Genomic DNA, 18,464 nt, shown 5'->3' with positions numbered 1-18,464 from the left:
AAAACAACCTGTATTCTATAAATTGATTAAATAAATAAATCTTAACATCACATTACCATAGTTAGAACAATTGGCAATTTCTTACTAACATTTTCATGAGAGCCACTAACAAATACACCATCCATGTAAGGGGAAACAGGTGTCTGTATTCTTCCAATGCAGACTTCCTTTCCAGTTTCAAACCATGGGCTCAGAGATGATGCAAAAGTGTACATCCCAAGAAGAAGATGTGGTGATCAAATAAACTGACTCTGAAAATCCAGTATTGTAATAAGTGATTGTTACCTAGCAATAAATCTCTAGTTTTCTCAATCATATACAGTTTGCCACTTACACATCAATTTTGTTACTGAGAAGTCTTACAGCTTTTCAGACATGGTTTAGAAAAAATGGAGAACACTTGGCCTTAAACAAAATATATTATTCTTACCCACTACCTTGAATTTTCTTTGCATTTGCTATGGTTTTCTGTCCTGTATGCAAAGGTTACCAGAGGAAGTGAGGAAACTAGCCAAAAATTTTCAGCTTTATATTTAATAAATTAAAATTAGAATAGACACAGAAGAAATCTACTAACAATTTAGGATTCTGTCTTAAGAAGCAGAATTGTGCTTTTAGTCTGATTTTTTTCTGATTGCCAGCAAAACCAGTTACCACTGCTACAAAACGGTGGGGCAATGACGTGATGATATAAACGCCTGTATCAAAAATAACAAAGCTTTCAGAAGTAAAGTTTTGTGAGAGCAAGTTGAATAGCTACTTATGAATTAAAAATGGCTGAAAATATCTCTAAATTAATGGACCCTGTAATCCAGGACACTCAGGACTCTGAAAATTTGCCCCTCAGAAAAATTCTGAGTGGAGGAAAAAAAATAAAAACACCCAAACCAAAAAAACCCTAGATCTAAGAAATATCCAACCTACTCCAGACTCTCTAGGCTAATTCTACCATATTAATAATCAACAGCTTAAGTTTTCCTATTGAACAGTAATTTCAAGTTGTCCAATGGAATAAAAATTGGAGCAGTTTTAGATACGTGAGACCAACTGACCTACACAGTCTCGAGAAGCAGCTGGAATCAATGAAGGCAGATTTGGTACCACTAAATTAAGTTCCACTGCCAAGGACAGAAAACAGAAATGAAAAGATACAAGACAGGAAGAATGATAATCAGCAAGCAGTCCAGCTACACTCATTTAATAAACCAGTTTAATCTTGTTTCATCAGTGTTGTACCCAAACTGTTCTTTCACACAATAGAAGATGGCAACTACTCCAAAGACTGCAAAGAAAATAGTTCAAAAGAGAAAATTTAACAACAGTAATAATAACAACAACATAGTTCTCAGAGCAAGAAAAGTACTTTATAAAATGCACTTACTGCCCCATTTGAAAGCTTTAAAGGTTAGCTATGCTCAGTATTATGTAATGAGTGAAACATCTGCTGCCCTGGAAACATTCTTTGTTAGAGAACTCTTTCTGTAATTGGAAACTCCTTTGGAAAAAAGCCAAATATAGTAGCCTGAAACAAAAACAAAACAGCAAAGAAAAAGTCAAGAGACAAAAAGTCCAGTGGTTAAATTTCTTCTGGGAGTCCAATCTCCTAGATTGCTTTCTGTAGGTATTTTGGTGCCGTTTTTTGGTTGGGGTGAGTGGGGATTATAACCTGGTTTTGAGATGTCAAAGGAGAGAAGAAAGAATGGTGTTTCAAATTCACCCAAGGGGTTGCTCTGAGTAAGCTGTAAGAATCAGAGATATTTTTTTTCTTATTGCTCTACTAGGCACTGAAATAGTTAAGTATTAACATTGAAATTATTTTGCCAGCATCTCCACAGACAGAGATATGCCAGACCATATGCCAAACCACGGTTTGAATTGATTTCTCCTAACCATCTACAACACCATCAGCCATATGTCACTTGAAATCATCATCTAAATGCTCTACAAAACCAGAGTGAAAAACTCACTCACTGGTTTTGAAGAACACTATTTTCCTCATTTTATCTTTCGGTAAAAAACCACCACTGAAGGAAGACATCTTTCTTCTCTGTAGGTCTCTTCACTGACAGCTCCACCATCCCAAACACAGGCTGCTTCATTGATACATTCAGAGCCTCGCAGCCTATCCCCATCCCACTGAACACTTTTTGTGCCTATCAAGGGGATGATTCCCATTTTTGGTTGGCCTATGATACCAGCCTTAAACCACCTGGCTTCATGTCAGCATTTTCATTCTTCCTCAGCTGCTTTTCAAGCTTGGTGGGAGCTTATTAACACTTCAGAAGTCTGTCTTTTAATCCTCTTGCCAACTCCTCATTAAGAAACTCTCATTTGCCAAGATGTCTTAAAATTAAGTCCAAACCACACACTTGACAGCAGTTAGAACACTCATGCTTTTAGTCTTAAGCTGCAGCAGTGTACTACTTATACAGATGTATGTATCAATAAATAGTTTCCTCAAACGTGAAAAAAAGCTATCAAGGGTGGTGTTGGGGTTTCAGTTTAGTCCTAGTTTTTTTTCTGTTAAAGGAATTTTTTTCCCATAGCATGTTGCTAGGAGATAAATAGCCATACTTAAGAAAGACAAAAGGGCCCGGCCAGGCTTTTGTTCTCACCTGGCGGGCAGTTCAGTTCGCTCTCAGCGTCTGGAGAGAGAAGGTGCAGAGAAAGGAGCTGCTGGTTCCCGTTTTCGGCGTCTTTCCTTCTGCTGGGAACAACACCGGGGATCCCAAAGCTGCTTTTCCCTGCCCTGCTGGAGGCTGGGCTGTGGCCGCCCGCCCCGCTGCTGTTTCGAGCCTTCGCTACGCTGTAGCCGTGCTTACCCTGCCTGCCTGGAGCCCCGGGGGGTTCCCCTTTTGGATACATCTCGTCTGCCACCCGGGATTTGTGTTTGTGCCTGCCGCTCCAGCCTACCAGTCCAGCCTGCTGTTTCCGAGACTCCGGGACCAGCTGCCCACCGGTTTGTGAAGCTCCTTTGTTCCATCCTTCCCCGGGATCCCAGGGCATCAGAGCAGCCGCGTGCTTCCCGAGCTCGCTCCGGAGCGCCCCCTGCAGCCGCGGGGGAACCACCGCACCTGCCCTGCTCACCGGGAGCCGCCAGCGATCCCTGCCGGCTGCGAGCGGAACTGCACCCGAGGGGAAATAGCCTGACAGCCGAGAAGGCTGGGACTGGGTTTGTGTTTGCTGTTACTGTCATAGTTGTTGTTGTTTTGTTTGACTAGTTATATATATATATATATATATATATATATATATATATATAGTAAAGAACTGTTATTCCTATTTTCCCACATCTTTGCCTGAAGACCCTTGATTTCAAAATTATAATAACTCAGAGGGAAAGGGGTTACATCTGCCACTCCAAGGGAGGCTTCTGCCTTCCTTAGCAGACACCTGTCTTTCAAACCGAGACAGATCTTGGCGCCCAACCGTGGGGCCTGAGGGCATTAAGAGAGAGAGGTGAAAAAGGAATAACAGTTCCTGGATAACTTAATTTGGTGTGTTGGATATAGGAACCTTGGTAGGCAGCACTATGTGGTCTACTTTGCCCTGGTTCGGGTGGCATGTGGCCGTGGCTATATTCTTCCCCTTTGCAGCTCCCTACTTGAATATGGGTCCTCTCACTAAGGCTACCATTGCTGTTATCCAGCTCGTGCTGTGGGTCGAGAAGGTGAGGAATTCATGGGTTTTTAACTTCCTCCGGAATGTGGGCACGTGGATAAATGGCTATCACACACTGAGCGCATGTTTTTGGGGTTATGTTAACAATGGTACCTTCTGTGAGGAAATGACACCAGGGGAAGTTTTCCCCCAACCCCTCAACCAGTTCTTTGGACCCACCCCATCAATTTTTGAAGGGTTTAGATTCCTTCTGAATACTAACCACCTGCTGCTGGTAGGCCTACTCTATTTAGCATTCAAGGATAAGTTGAGACTGGCTTGGATAACTACCCAGACACCAGCCCCAGAGACTAGAGATCCTGCCCCAGAGCCTGACCCTGCCCCAGAACCTGACATGGCCCCAGAGAGTAGAGTTCCTACCCCAGAGCCTGATCCTGCCCCGGAACCTGACACGGCCCCAGACACTAGAGATCCTACCCCAGAGCCTGATTCAGCCCCAGAGCCTGACACAGCCCCAGACACTAGAGACCCTGCCCCACAGCCTGATACCACCCAACAGCCCACCTCAGAAATGGACTACCCGAAATGGGTGGGGGTACTGGCGAAAGGGATGCAGGAGATGTGCCAGGAGATGGGCCAGGTGCGCAAGGAGATGTGCCAGGAGATGGGCCAGGTGCGCAAGGAGATGTGCCAGGAGATGGGTCAGGTGCGCCAGGAGATATGCCAATTGCTAAGGGAATACACCTCCTCAGCTAGTGAAAAAACCTCTCCCTGCCCCAAAGAGGGTGAGTCCGACGGTGCAGCAGCGGAACCCACGGATGTTACAACCGCCCAGGTTTCAGCTGAACCCCAAGGACAAGTACAGCCAGCAGCAGTCGCCCCTGTGCAAAGGAGGAAGTGTAAGACCAAATCAGTACGACCAGTTAATGATGATGGGGAACCAGGGCCCTCACAACCAGCAGGGGAGCCAGAGCCAGAAATCATCATTGAGTCCCTGTCGTACGACAGTCTCCGTGGTATGCGAGACGACATTGTGCGAAGGGGGCGTGAGCCTTATACCACCTGGCTGCTTCGGGTTTGGGACCTCATGGGCACAAGTGTGCAACTGGATAGTGGTGAGGCAAGGTATCTGGGATCGTTGACCCAGGACCCAGGTGTGAACCAGATATTTGTGAGGGAGCCAGGACCCCTTTCTCTCTGGGACCGGCTCTTAATGAGTGTGAGAGAAAGGTTCATTCACAAAGAGAGAATGCAGGAGTACCATCATAGAATGCAGTGGAAGACACTTGAGGAAGGGATCCAACAGCTAAGAGAGGTGGCAGTATTAGAGGTACTCTTTGGGAGGGATGGACAGCACGGTAATGACCCCGATAAGGTCAGGTGCACAGGACAGATGATGTGGAACCTGGCAAGACTAGGGCCATCGCAATACACCACCTTCATTGCAACCATTGATGCTGACAATAACCGAGAAACAGTGGGCTCTGTTGCCAACAAGCTCAGGAATTATGACAGCATGGTCAATGGTCCACTGAAAGCTCATGTCTCTGCTGTGGTCCAGGACCTCAAAGAGGAGATGAAGGAGATGAGGAAGGAAATGAGGGAGGAGATGGAGGAGATGAGGAAGGTCAGTGTGGCACCAGTGCGAGTCACAGGCCCCCAGGTCAGAGCCCGTCGTCCCCCTGCGAGAGAGAGAGGGTACACCCCACGAGCTGAGCTCTGGTTTTTCCTGTGTGAGCATGGGGAAGACATGAGAAGGTGGGATGGGAAACCCACTTCTGTCCTGGCAGCGCGGGTGCGTGAACTCAAGGAGGGAGGCACTAACCGAGGGGGTTCCGCTAAGGTGAAAGTAGCCTCAGCCTCCCGTGACCGAGCTGCCAGGTATTACAGACAGGAGGATGATATGTCAGATCCCCTCGAAGGTACCTCTAGTATGTATGCCCAGGGAAAGAATGATAACCAGGGCTAGAGGGGCCCTGCCTCTAGCCAGGAAGAGGCACGGGAGAACCGGGTTTTCTGGACAGTGTGGATCCGATGGCCTGGCACATCAGAGCCACAAAAATATGATGCATTGGTTGATACTGGGGCACAGTGTACTTTAATGCCATCGGGACATGTGGGGGCAGAACCTGTATCCATTGCTGGGGTGACTGGGGGATCACAGCAGTTGACCCTTTTGGAAGCTGAGGTGAGCCTGACTGGGAAGGAGTGGCAAAAGCATCCGATTGTGACCGGCCCAGAGGCCCCGTGTATTCTGGGCATAGACTTCCTCCGGAATGGCTATTACAAAGACCCAAAGGGACTCAGGTGGGCGTTTGGGATTGCTGCTGTGGAGGCAGAGGGCATTAGGCAGTTGAACACCCTGTCCGGACTGTCTGAGAATCCTTCTGCAGTTGGGCTCCTGAAAGTGGAAGAGCAACGAGTGCCAATTGCCACCTCGACAGTGCACCGCCGGCAGTATCGGACAAATCGAGATGCTGTGATTCCCATCCACAAGATGATTCGTGAGCTGGAGAGCCAAGGGGTGGTCAGCAAGACCCACTCACCCTTCAACAGCCCCATTTGGCCTGTGCGCAAGTCTGATGGGGAATGGAGATTGACTGTGGACTATCGTGCTTTGAATGAAGTGACTCCACCATTGAGCGCTGCTGTGCCCGACATGTTGGAGCTCCAGTATGAGCTGGAGTCCAAAGCAGCAAAGTGGTATGCCACCATTGACATTGCCAATGCATTTTTCTCCATTCCTCTGGCAGCAGAGTGCAGGCCCCAGTTTGCTTTCACCTGGAGGGGTGTGCAGTACACCTGGAACCGACTGCCCCAGGGGTGGAAGCACAGTCCCACCATCTGCCATGGACTGATCCAGGCTGCACTGGAAAAGGGTGAGGCCCCAGAACATCTGCAGTACATTGATGACATCATTGTGTGGGGGAACACCGCAACAGAAGTGTTTGAGAAAGGAGAGAGAATAATCCAAATTCTCCTAAAAGCTGGTTTCGCCATCAAGAAGAGCAAAGTCAAGGGGCCTGCCCGAGAGATCCAGTTCCTGGGAGTGAAGTGGCAAGATGGACGGCGTCAGATTCCCACTGAGGTCATCAATAAGATCACTGCGATGTCTCCACCAACCAACAAGAAGGAAACACAAGCTTTCCTAGGCGCCATAGGTTTCTGGAGGATGCACATTCCCGAGTACAGCCAGATTGTGAGTCCTCTTTACCTGGTTACCCGCAAGAAGAACGATTTCCACTGGGGCCCTGAACAGCAGCAAGCCTTTGCCCAGATCAAGCAGGAAATCGCTCACGCCGTAGCCCTTGGCCCAGTCAGGACAGGACCAGAGGTGAAGAACGTGCTCTACTCTGCAGCCGGGAACAATGGTCTGTCCTGGAGCCTCTGGCAGAAGGTGCCTGGTGAGACTCGTGGCCGACCGCTGGGATTCTGGAGCCGAAGCTACAGAGGGTCCGAAGCCAACTACACTCCCACAGAGAAAGAAATCTTGGCAGCCTATGAAGGAGTCCAAGCTGCCTCAGAGGTAATTGGAACTGAGGCACAACTCCTCCTGGCACCCCGACTACCGGTGCTGGGGTGGATGTTCAAAGGAAAGGTTCCCTCCACGCATCACGCCACTGATGCTACTTGGAGCAAATGGATCGCCCTCATCACGCAGCGCGCCCGAATTGGAAACCCAAGTCGCCCTGGGATCTTGGAAATAATTACGAACTGGCCAGAAGGTGAGACTTTTGGGTTATCTTCTGAAGAAGAAGAGGAGCAGGTGACGCGTGCCGAAGAAGCCCCACCATACAACGAGCTACCAGAGAGTGAAAGACAATATGCCCTCTTCACTGATGGTTCCTGCCGAATTGTAGGCGCTAGCCGGAAATGGAAAGCCGCTGTATGGAGCCCCACACGACAAGTTGCACAGGCTACGGAAGGAGAAGGTGGATCGAGCCAATTTGCTGAACTCAAAGCCGTTCAATTAGCTCTGGACATTGCTGAAAGAGAGAAGTGGCCAAAGCTCTACCTTTACACTGATTCATGGATGGTAGCCAATGCTCTGTGGGGTTGGCTGGAAAGGTGGAATAAGGCAAAATGGCAGCGCAGAGGAAAACCAATCTGGGCTGCTGAGGAGTGGAAAGACATTGCCGCTCGAGTAGAGAAGCTATCTGTGAAGGTCCGTCATGTAGATGCTCACATTCCCAAGAGCCGGGCTAATGAAGAACATCGTAATAACAAGCAGGTAGATCAGGCTGCGAAAATAGAGGTGTCCCAGATAGACCTGGATTGGCAACATAAAGGAGAGTTGTTCTTAGCTCGATGGGCCCATGATGCCTCAGGCCATCAGGGCAGAGATGCCACCTATAAGTGGGCACGAGACCGAGGGGTGGATCTGACCATGGACAGTATCTCCCAGGTCATCCATGACTGTGAGACATGCGCTGCGACCAAGCAGGCCAAGCGGGTGAAGCCCCTGTGGTATGGTGGGCGGTGGTCCAAATACAAGTATGGGGAGGCCTGGCAGGTTGATTACATCACACTGCCTCAAACCCGCCAAGGCAAGCGCCATGTGCTCACAATGGTAGAAGCCACCACAGGATGGCTGGAGACCTACCCTGTGCCTCACGCTACTGCCCGGAACACCATCCTGGGCCTTGAAAAGCAAGTCCTTTGGAGGCATGGTACCCCTGAGAGGATTGAATCTGACAATGGGACTCACTTCAAGAACAGCCTTATAAACACCTGGGCTAGAGAACATGGCATTGAGTGGGTGTACCACATCCCTTACCATGCACCAGCAGCTGGGAAGGTTGAGCGGTGTAATGGACTGCTTAAAACCACCTTGAAGGCACTGGGTGGGGGGAGTTTCAAAAACTGGGAGGTGCATTTAGCAAAAGCCACCTGGTTAGTTAACACCCGAGGCTCCACCAGCCGAGCCGGCCCTGCCCAATCCGAACCCCTACAAACAACAGATGGGGATAAGGTTCCAGTGGTGCACATGAGAGGTATGCTTGGAAAAACTGTTTGGGTAAAGTCTGCCTTGAGCAAAGACAAACCCATCCGTGGGGTTGTTTTTGCTCAGGGACCAGGTTGTACCTGGTGGGTGATGCAAAGGGATGGAGAGACCCGATGCATACCTCAAGGGGACCTTGTTTTAGGGTGAACTACCCATGGCTCTGTACTTGTATCAGTATCAGCATGTACATATGTATATAATTTAGGTGATGCTTGTATTTATATGGTTAAAAAGTTAAGTTTCATGTAACATGTTAGTATGGAAAAAAATTCGGGGTGGATAATGTTGGGGTTTCAGTTTAGTCCTAGTTTTTTTTCTGTTAAAGGAATTTTTTCCCATAGCATGTTGCTAGGAGATAAATAGCCATACTTAAGAAAGACAAAAGGGCCCGGCCAGGCTTTTGTTCTCACCTGGCGGGCAGTTCAGTTCGCTCTCAGCGTCTGGAGAGAGAAGGTGCAGAGAAAGGAGCTGCTGGTTCCCGTTTTCGGCGTCTTTCCTTCTGCTGGGAACAACACCGGGGATCCCAAAGCTGCTTTTCCCTGCCCTGCTGGAGGCTGGGCTGTGGCCGCCCGCCCCGCTGCTGTTTCGAGCCTTCGCTACGCTGTAGCCGTGCTTACCCTGCCTGCCTGGAGCCCCGGGGGGTTCCCCTTTTGGATACATCTCGTCTGCCACCCGGGATTTGTGTTTGTGCCTGCCGCTCCAGCCTACCAGTCCAGCCTGCTGTTTCCGAGACTCCGGGACCAGCTGCCCACCGGTTTGTGAAGCTCCTTTGTTCCATCCTTCCCCGGGATCCCAGGGCATCAGAGCAGCCGCGTGCTTCCCGAGCTCGCTCCGGAGCGCCCCCTGCAGCCGCGGGGGAACCACCGCACCTGCCCTGCTCACCGGGAGCCGCCAGCGATCCCTGCCGGCTGCGAGCGGAACTGCACCCGAGGGGAAATAGCCTGACAGCCGAGAAGGCTGGGACTGGGTTTGTGTTTGCTGTTACTGTCATAGTTGTTGTTGTTTTGTTTGACTAGTTATATATATATATATATATATATATATATATATATATATAGTAAAGAACTGTTATTCCTATTTTCCCACATCTTTGCCTGAAGACCCTTGATTTCAAAATTATAATAACTCAGAGGGAAAGGGGTTACATCTGCCACTCCAAGGGAGGCTTCTGCCTTCCTTAGCAGACACCTGTCTTTCAAACCGAGACAGGTGGCAAGCTTGCGATTCTCTGTCATGAAGTGCTAGCATGCACCAGACATGATAAACGTGAGGTCTGACATTATACCTATTTTTGAGCGTGCTTTTAATATCACCATATGATATTCAAAATACCTATACTGTATTACTTAACACACAGTGGAGTTCTCAGACAAAACAGTTACAGGGAACTTGATTTTCTGGGATAAACTGTACAGATTTTAGGCAGTAAAGGAAATCAAATCATTGCAAAGAGCATATCATTAATTTCTGTCATAATTTAACACATGCCTTTGTCTTTGTATTTAAAATCTTCTTCATGCATGTTCTTGTGGTTTTTTTACTGTTTTGACACACAATATATTTCTTGATTTAGTAACTGATTTAGTAATGTTTAAAATAAAAAACCCTGGTTTCCTAAAGCAGGCTATGACTATCATGAATACAATTCACAATTGTTAACATTCCTATTTCCAATTTAACCAATTAGGAATGAATTTATTTGATTTACCCAGAGAACTGATCTCAGATTTTTCCAAATTTTTTGACATCCCAAGATCTGATCCCACATGACTTACAAAACAGCACAGTCCCCATGCTCATTTGCTGTGGCATGCACAAAATGTTTGAGACACCCTACACTCATTTCTCTGCACAGAGTGAAGTGGAATTCACAATTTCCTCCTTTGCAAAAAAAAAAAAAAAACCAAACCAAACCAAACCAAAAAACCTAAACAAACCAAAAAAAACCCAAACCCCAAAAAAACAAAACCACCAAAACAAACCCTTCAAGCCCTCCCCCACCAAACAAAAAACAAACAAAAACCAACCACCCAACCAAAACCACCAAAAAACCAGACACCTATCCCAGTCCACACAATATGCTCCCCAGTATACAGCAGTGGAACATCCTCATTTTCCTCCTTTAACTTTAACATACTACTGGCTCTTGGAAGGGACAGGTGGGATGACGGTTGTGGAGTTAGAGAACTTACCTTAGAGGTGGGCTCCCATCATTTTAGTCCCTGATCAAAAGAGAGGGCATAACCCTGCCCTCTATGATAGTTTTAATCCCTTACATTGTTTTTTTTTAAATTCCTTCTTCCTCTGCCAAGTCTAGGGCAGTACCAATGCTCCATATAGACAATATGAATAGGAATATGAATGATACTACTTTTACACTTAACAACCTGGACAACCCAAATGCAAAGTATTTCAACTCAGACATTCAATCCAGAAAGCATTCTAGTTAATGGTGAGATTTTTAAAAAGGTACAACAGACAATTAGAGGATCAAAGTTGTTTCTATCCTCAGATCTGTGAATCATCTGGCACTAATATAACTAGAAAAACAGTACAAAATTAGAGGAGTGACTGAGTAAATAAGATCTTTTATTCCTAGCAGAATCAGTTGGATCAAAAAGACTAAGAAGAGGTTTTGAGATGTACAGTGCATACACTGTACATCTGAATCTCACAGAAGAAAAAAGAAAAGCTGTAAATGTCTTTGAACAGGATTTGTTCTGTTTTCTTTAAAATACACTGAAATGTCACATTAGTCATCACATTCACAGTGAATGAGTCACTATAACCCAAAAGAACTTCAGGCTTTCACGTATAATTATCTTACGGGTAGATTTGTAAAAACAAAGTTCAAAGAAAAAATGCAGCAAAGTATATGTATCAGAGTTTGAAATGACACTGTCTTTTAAGAAAGCAAGGGTTTCTTTTAAGAAAGTTTGTGTACCATGCCTTTTTTCAAAGGTGAACTTGCTACTTTGTCTACCCAATCCTGAACAACATACTCCTTCCTTTATTATGTGTAAGGTATGTCTGGTTTATTCCTAGAACTGTACATAACCAGAAGTCCACAACAGGATTCTGCTCTTCAGAGTCATATAGGTATTCAAATATAAGCCTCTGTGAAAGTACACCCCCACTAGCAAAACAAATTTTTGGCTTGCAAAATCTGTTCTACTTACGGCTTGAGATTTTCTTATACCAGTACAACTCCAGGTCTACCTACATTGTTGATTAGTACTGGAAAACTTTAGTGGTAAGTTTATACTTTATTCACAAACAAAACAAACAGTCTTGTACAGGGAAGATTACTACTTACTTTATTTACTACTAAGATATAACAAAAAGTGAAAAGAAAAAAGCTAAGGAAGGATGTATCCCCAAGGTTAAGCAAGAATTTAAGGACAGAAAAAATTCAACTCTTTCACTGATGATTCCAACTGCAAGAATTCACTTTGAGTCAAATAAACATTGTACAAGAAACATGCAGACTCTCTTTTTCTGGTTTCAGCAAAACTTTGAGAAAACAGTAACATAAATTATGCAGTTAACAAAGTTTTGTCTTTTATGTCTTGCTGAGCTTTTAATATTCAGAACTGAAAACAATCCTGGATGTGACCAATGAGAGGCAAAGTGCAAAGCATTAGCAAACCACATCACAGTGGTTTTGTGACTTTGAAACCTTGTAATAGAAGTACTTGAACTCTTCCTCCTCTGGCCAAATCCAAATCTTAAATGTATGTGGCACCTGTTCAGAAAACTAAACCTCACAGGGTTAGCCTTCCCAGATTCCTTCTACAGGCATTGGAAGAGGCGCTTCAGCTGGTAACTGAGGACACCTGAAGTTAGGCTTTCATTGGGAATTACCCCCTAAAAAGAAGGTGGTGGATAACAGGGGAAGAAGAAAGCTAGCAACAGTCTCCCTAGGCAAAAATTAACTTCTATCAGTATTGCTCTTCAGTCACATCTTTGGCAGTTTCAGCACCTTAACAGGTACAAGACACATATGTTTTACATACATTAAATATTTCTCAGGTTATCCATCTCCTTGAAAGTATTTCCTCTGGTGAAGACACAGCTTATTTTTTAGGATTTGTTTCAAAGAAACCTCCAAAAGATATTATCTATGCCTGAAAAAAAAATCCACCTCAGCATACTTAAACTCCTATTACCTTCAAAAACAACAATTTCCTGCCACTTGCACCTAGATACCCAGAATTTTACATTCTCACTAGGATCATTAATTACTTAAAATGTTATTATGAGATTTCATGCTCAACAGTGAAAGCACGGGTACAAATGACTGTAGTGCAGGCAAACTGCTGCTATTTCCAAGGACAGCTGACTGATCAGCTATTGAGAACTGGCCACACTGGTTTCCATATTTGAAGATTAGAGTAACCAAATGAATAATCTATTGCTGTGACTCAGCATGTTACTTTATTTTTCCACTCTGTAATCTTCTCTTTGACCAAGATGGATAACCTGCAGAAGCTTCAGGGCTTAACTATACAACTACAGATGCCTTGAGTTCTTGAATTTCCTGAAACATTAATTAAGTCCTTGAACTCCTTTTTCTTCCTATACTGCTCCTAGGTAGCTGCTCTCTAGTTGTGTTCTCTTTCTCCCAACTTCAACCATGCTTTTATCCCTTCCTGAAGCAGAAAAATATACACAATTATATAGACATGGCAGGAGGATATTTTAATCACAAGACTTCTACCTATGTCAGGTTTCTTATCTGGGTGAGAGTATAGCTTCTTCCCAAGAGAATAGCAACGAAGGCTGGAGCCATGTTATGTGACACCAGGAATAGCAGCACTGGGTTGCTCAACAGGGAAGAAAAAAACCAAAAGTCTTGCTATCAGCAATCACACAACTCCTCTACATTGCAAAGACTTGCAAAAGGGAAGAGCAGCACTGAAGAATGCATCAGTATGCAACAGACTTCTGTTTATTCATCACTGATCAAAGGCTGAAATTAATTATAAAGACAAAAGCTATCGCTGAAATGGGCCAGTTCAGAGAGAAAGTAAAAACACTGGGTTCTTTGCCTCTTTGGTGAAAAATGATTACATTTTCTGGTATACCTGCCCTTTGTTCACAAAGGGTAAACACTTTCATTTCAAGATGAAGAAACCTTCTACTCCTCCAGAGACTTGTAATTGTAAACTCAGCTTTTGCTGCTAGAACTGAATAACTTGATTTGCAAGTCAATCGTTGATTTACACTATTTTTAATATCTTTTAGGCAGAGAAACACAAGCTCTTGGTTTTTTCTTGAAAAGCACCAAGTCTCTTTAGAGACTTTTTGAGAATAAAGGAAAGGAACTGGTGTCACTAAATGCAAAGATGAAAGCAGAGTAAGGCAGAACTGGCCCGCTGCATTTAACTGAAACAAAACAAATGGAATGTTTAATGACATGCAAGCCAACACTCAACAAGAAATTGTGGGTACATTTTTACTGTTCTCACTATCAACAACCCTGAGATGCTGTTCAAAAAAAAAAAAAATAGAAAAAAAGTTGCATGATTAAACAAGGACAATCATTATAATCTCAGTAATTCTGAAAACTGTTTTCAAGTTTCCTGTCTGCCAAAGCAAACAATAAACATCAGGACCACATTTATACCCTCAAAAAGCCTGTAAGCAGAAAGAAAAGGGCTACAGTGAGATGCTAACCAAGACAAAACTTTCTGCTCCACTTGCACACCACTTGTACAGAGATCAGAACTGTGAGCCTTTATCTCCACAAATTTGCAGAATGAAACACTCTCACTATCATTACAGAGGTGTAGCATTTCCAACAACACTACTATTTTATCACATGGGAAAGAAGTAGCATCATGTTTCTGTACAGCCATAGGCAACAACTTTGTAACAGAGGTATCATTTTTTGTAGCAAACCAGAAATTCCAAAGCAGATTTAAAAAACTAAAAAATTCAGTTTACTGTTTGAAGCACTGCAAGAGGAAAATAGGTCTCATGACGCATGTGCAGCAAACTGATTTTCATTTTACAGATCAGAATAAGCAGTATGGACAAGTATCTGGCAAGTCACATGGGAAACAACTTAGTAACTATGACCATGATCCCTAAGAACTATTTTACAGCTCAGCTATGCCAAGATCTTCAGTATCTTGAATATCATCCAGGAAAGCAGCATGCTGAAGGTGGGCAATCCTTGCCTGGGGATGACTAGCAAGCTCAAGAAGAAAAAGACAACTTTCTACAGTGCAGGCCACCCTTAGACAAAAAGATGCCTGATTTAGAGGTTACAGGTGCTTTTTGTTGTTATTTCAGTCAGAAGGCCACAAAACCAGTAAGAAGACCATCAACCATGCCAGCCTTTATGTATACTGCTCTATGCCTACAGCTGCCAATGACATTTATCTGAAAGCTTAAAGTAAGACAAAACAGTCAAAAGACTACCTTACCTTCCTCTTACAACTTTGTCAATGTACCTTTCCTACCAAATTCTACTGAGACTTTTCTCCTACTGTATTTTTAAGCAAACCCAGATGGTGTGTCAAGATGAACACTTGAACATATTTGTCCTTAAAGCATATAGAGACTGAATTCCAAAATCAATTCTCCACTGGTCAAACACAGACCTAAAAAAGAACCAAGCTTAAAAAGATACCACTTCTAGAACTCTATTTCAACAATACTAGCATTGTCACTCCAAATAAGAATTTAATATATGTTGAGTCAGAGGGATGTTATACATACCAGCATGTAATATTCCGATTTTGCTTGAGTTGTTTTTTTGTTTTTAATGAAAACCACGTAAAGGTTGATGAGAAAGAAATCACACACATAGTCTTCAAATAAGAAAACAAGTATGTAAGACATGGTCCAAGAAGATGTCATTACTTTATTTTGGGCTATGGAGAGACCAATCTTAACCAAAGAATAAACAGCCAAATGTAACATTATACTTCTCCTTATACTTCTCCGTAAGTATTTAAGAAAATGCCCATCTTAACTCCTAGGATTTCTTTTTTTTTAAAGATTAAAACATTAAGATTTTAGCAGTAATTGGTGTCAAGTTGTGCTAGTAACTGTTTTAACACATAAGTCAGAACTCACTTAGGCAAGCTAATTTACATTTCTGGTTTCTACTAAACTTCCTTGCACTGCTCAAGACAGAAAGGCACTATTAGCATTTCATATCCACTGGAACAGTAAAAAGCAGTCTGTCAGCCAATCCTTTAAAAAAAAAAAAATCTTAAAAGCCACTTACAGTCACATTCATAAGAAAATCATTCACAAACTATCTAACAGTTATGGTTTTCTAGTTATGTCCTTTCTGCAAAGGATTTGAAATACATATGCTAGTATGGTTGGTTAGCAATCTGGTTAAACACTTAAGTCTGGTCGTGACACTTTTCAAAAAAAAAATACAAATAAAAATCCTTTCATTTTCCAAACAGATATGAAGTTATTTGCATTCCATCATTATTTTTTTCCACAAGAACAAAACATTTACTGCCTTAACTTCTAACACGCCACCTTAAAAAAAGTGATGTAAAAATTTTTACTAACTTTATGTTTGGTCCACACAAAGAAACGGCCAACAAAACTAACAGCAAATAATTCTTTTTTTATTAACATGTCCATTTGGAGGTTCAAATTTGCCTAAACTTTAAACCACTTCAGAACAACCCAAGAAAATATTAGAGAAGTCACACTAACACAACTTCCAGGAAAAAAAAAAAAAGAAAAAAAGTCAAATGAAATGCCCTGCTTGTTGTTTGTCCTGCCCTCATGCAGATATAAAAGCTTAGCCACAGGCATTGTTTGACAGCAGCACAACGGTCCATATCTACAACCTGTCTGATTTAACAATAGAAGAGGACTTAACAGCATTAAACAGATTGGTACAGACCTGGCATTAACTTTAGAATTAATATAATGTTGTTCAGTTTTTGCATACTTTCTGAGACTGCAGAATCAAAAATTAAGTTGTGCTCCAACATTTTGGAAGACTGTGTTTGGCATTAACAACACAGTTAATCAGCTTACATCATATTTAAAGCTTTTGACAGCTTCTGTGAATAATTTTTCACTATTTGACACACGAAAGCCCTAGCACATCACCAGACCTTTCCTCTACATAGGCTATCAGGCTGTGCAGCAAAGACACGCCAGATACCCTCAGATGACAACAAAGATTGATTAAAAGTTATGCATTTAGCTTCTCCTTGTTCTCAAATCTTCAGAACTTTACGTTTCTCACTGATACGACCAGCTTCCAAAATACCAGCGTGACTTAGTCAGGACGATCCCTATTATTCTAACAGCACCTGTCCAACAGCCGGTGACGATCTCCAACTAGGCACAGACCCCCGCAAGGGTTAAATCCGCTGAGGCTAGAGCTCAGGGGAGGAGCTGGGACATGGAATGGGAGAGGAAAATGGAGAAATTAAGGAGGGAGCTGCCCCGAGACTCACCTGCAGCGCCTGCCACCTGCGCCGCCGGAGAGCCCCGCGCTCCCGTGGGGCGGCCGCGCCCGAAGGGAGCAGGGGAATTATTATCATGGTAATAATTACAATATTGTAAAGCGCCTCCACCCTCCCGGCCGCTCAGTGCGGGTTAAGGACGAGCCCCGGCGCAGAAGCCCTGCCGGGGCAGGGCAGGGCCCCTCCCCAGGGACCGACTCGGCGCCGGGGAACACTCCGAGCCTCCCTGCCTGTCCGGCGCGGAGGGAAGTTTCCTCCGGACTCATTCGAGGGCAAGAAACGAGCCGTGCAGCCGCGGGTAGGAGAGGGGTTCCCCCACGGAGCGCCGCGCCCCGAGGCGGGAGCGGGGCCGGACCCGCGGCTGCACGGCTCCCCCGCTCCCCCCTGTCAGGCCGCCTCCTCCCTGCCTCCTGCCGCGGCCCCTCACCTGCCGCGGGCCCGCCGGCCCCTGCCCCTCGAGCGCGCCGCCGGCAGCCGCCCCCGCCCCGCCGCTTCGCGCCGCGCCCGCCGCCTCAGGAGCCGCCGCACCCGCCGCCGCTCCTGTTTGGGAAGGAAGCCGCCACCATGTTACTTTCTCCCCCTCCAACGCCTACAGCCGGGTCTAGGGCCCGCCCCGAAAGGAGGCGGCGGCGGGGCCGGGGAGCGGCGCTGCGGCGGCCAGGGGGCGCCGGCGGGAGCGGCCGGAGCCCGGGGCTCGCCCGCGGCATGGGCACCTGCGGCGGGCATCCCGAAGAGCCGGCCCGGTGTGCTCTCAGGGTGGGGTTACGGGGGTGCCTGTGCCCTCGCTGCGGCTTTTGTGAGGTACTGGGTTGTACCAGGAAAAATGTAGTGAGAAGGATCACTTAGCGAATCATAGAATATTCTGAGTTGGAAGAAACCCACCAGGAGGTTCAGCTCTTAGCCCTACACAGGATATCCCCGAGAATCACACCGAGAGCATTGTCCAAATGCTTCTTGAACTCTGCCATGCTTGGTGCAGGCTTCCTCCCTGGGGAGCCTGTTCCAGTACCCACCCACTCTCGGGGTGAAGAACCTTTTCTTAATAGCCTACCTAAACATCCTTTGATGCAGCTTCATATCATTCCATCCGGTCCTGTCACTGTTCACCAGAGACAAAAGATCAGTGCCTGCCCCTCCACCTCTTCTCGGGAGGAACCTGTGGACTGTGATGAGGTCTGTCCTCAGTCTCCTCCAGGCTGAACAGACCTAATGACCTCAGCTGATTCTCGTATGGCCATGATCATTTCAGGCACCTGCCCCAATGAGGCTATGCACTTCATAGGTGACTCTCATTAACCAAATAGTGCTTGTCACATTTTCTGAAAGACATAAAAGTGTAGTGGTATGGACAAGCTTAGAGGAGCTTACCTTGGGTG

At 45.3% G+C, this 18,464-nt stretch overlaps 1 protein-coding gene across 7 annotated transcripts in view; it reads right to left on the bottom strand.

Moving 5' to 3' along the window:
- Positions 1-18,248, bottom strand: part of DENND4C (DENN domain containing 4C) — an 81,322-nt gene extending 63,074 nt beyond the window's left edge. For 4 of the 7 annotated variants that reach the window (XM_069002386.1, XM_069002389.1, XM_069002390.1 and 1 more), the window contains exons 1-2: positions 18,140-18,248; positions 17,516-17,628 (exon numbers count right to left, since the gene is read on the bottom strand). The gene's annotated coding sequence lies outside the window, so the exon portion shown is untranslated. Of the gene's footprint in view, positions 1-17,079; positions 17,220-17,515; positions 17,629-18,139 lie in introns of those variants that run through there. The other 3 variants (XM_069002387.1, XM_069002393.1, XM_069002388.1) reach the window with 3 other exon arrangements.
- Positions 18,249-18,464: the final 216 nt, after the last annotated feature.

The sequence above is a fragment of the Aphelocoma coerulescens genome (assembly GCF_041296385.1).
Source record: "Aphelocoma coerulescens isolate FSJ_1873_10779 chromosome Z unlocalized genomic scaffold, UR_Acoe_1.0 ChrZ, whole genome shotgun sequence".
NCBI classification, from domain to species: Eukaryota; Metazoa; Chordata; class Aves; order Passeriformes; family Corvidae; genus Aphelocoma; species Aphelocoma coerulescens.
Note: the sequence above shows the minus strand (reverse complement) of the source record. Positions and strands in the feature narration are given on the sequence as shown.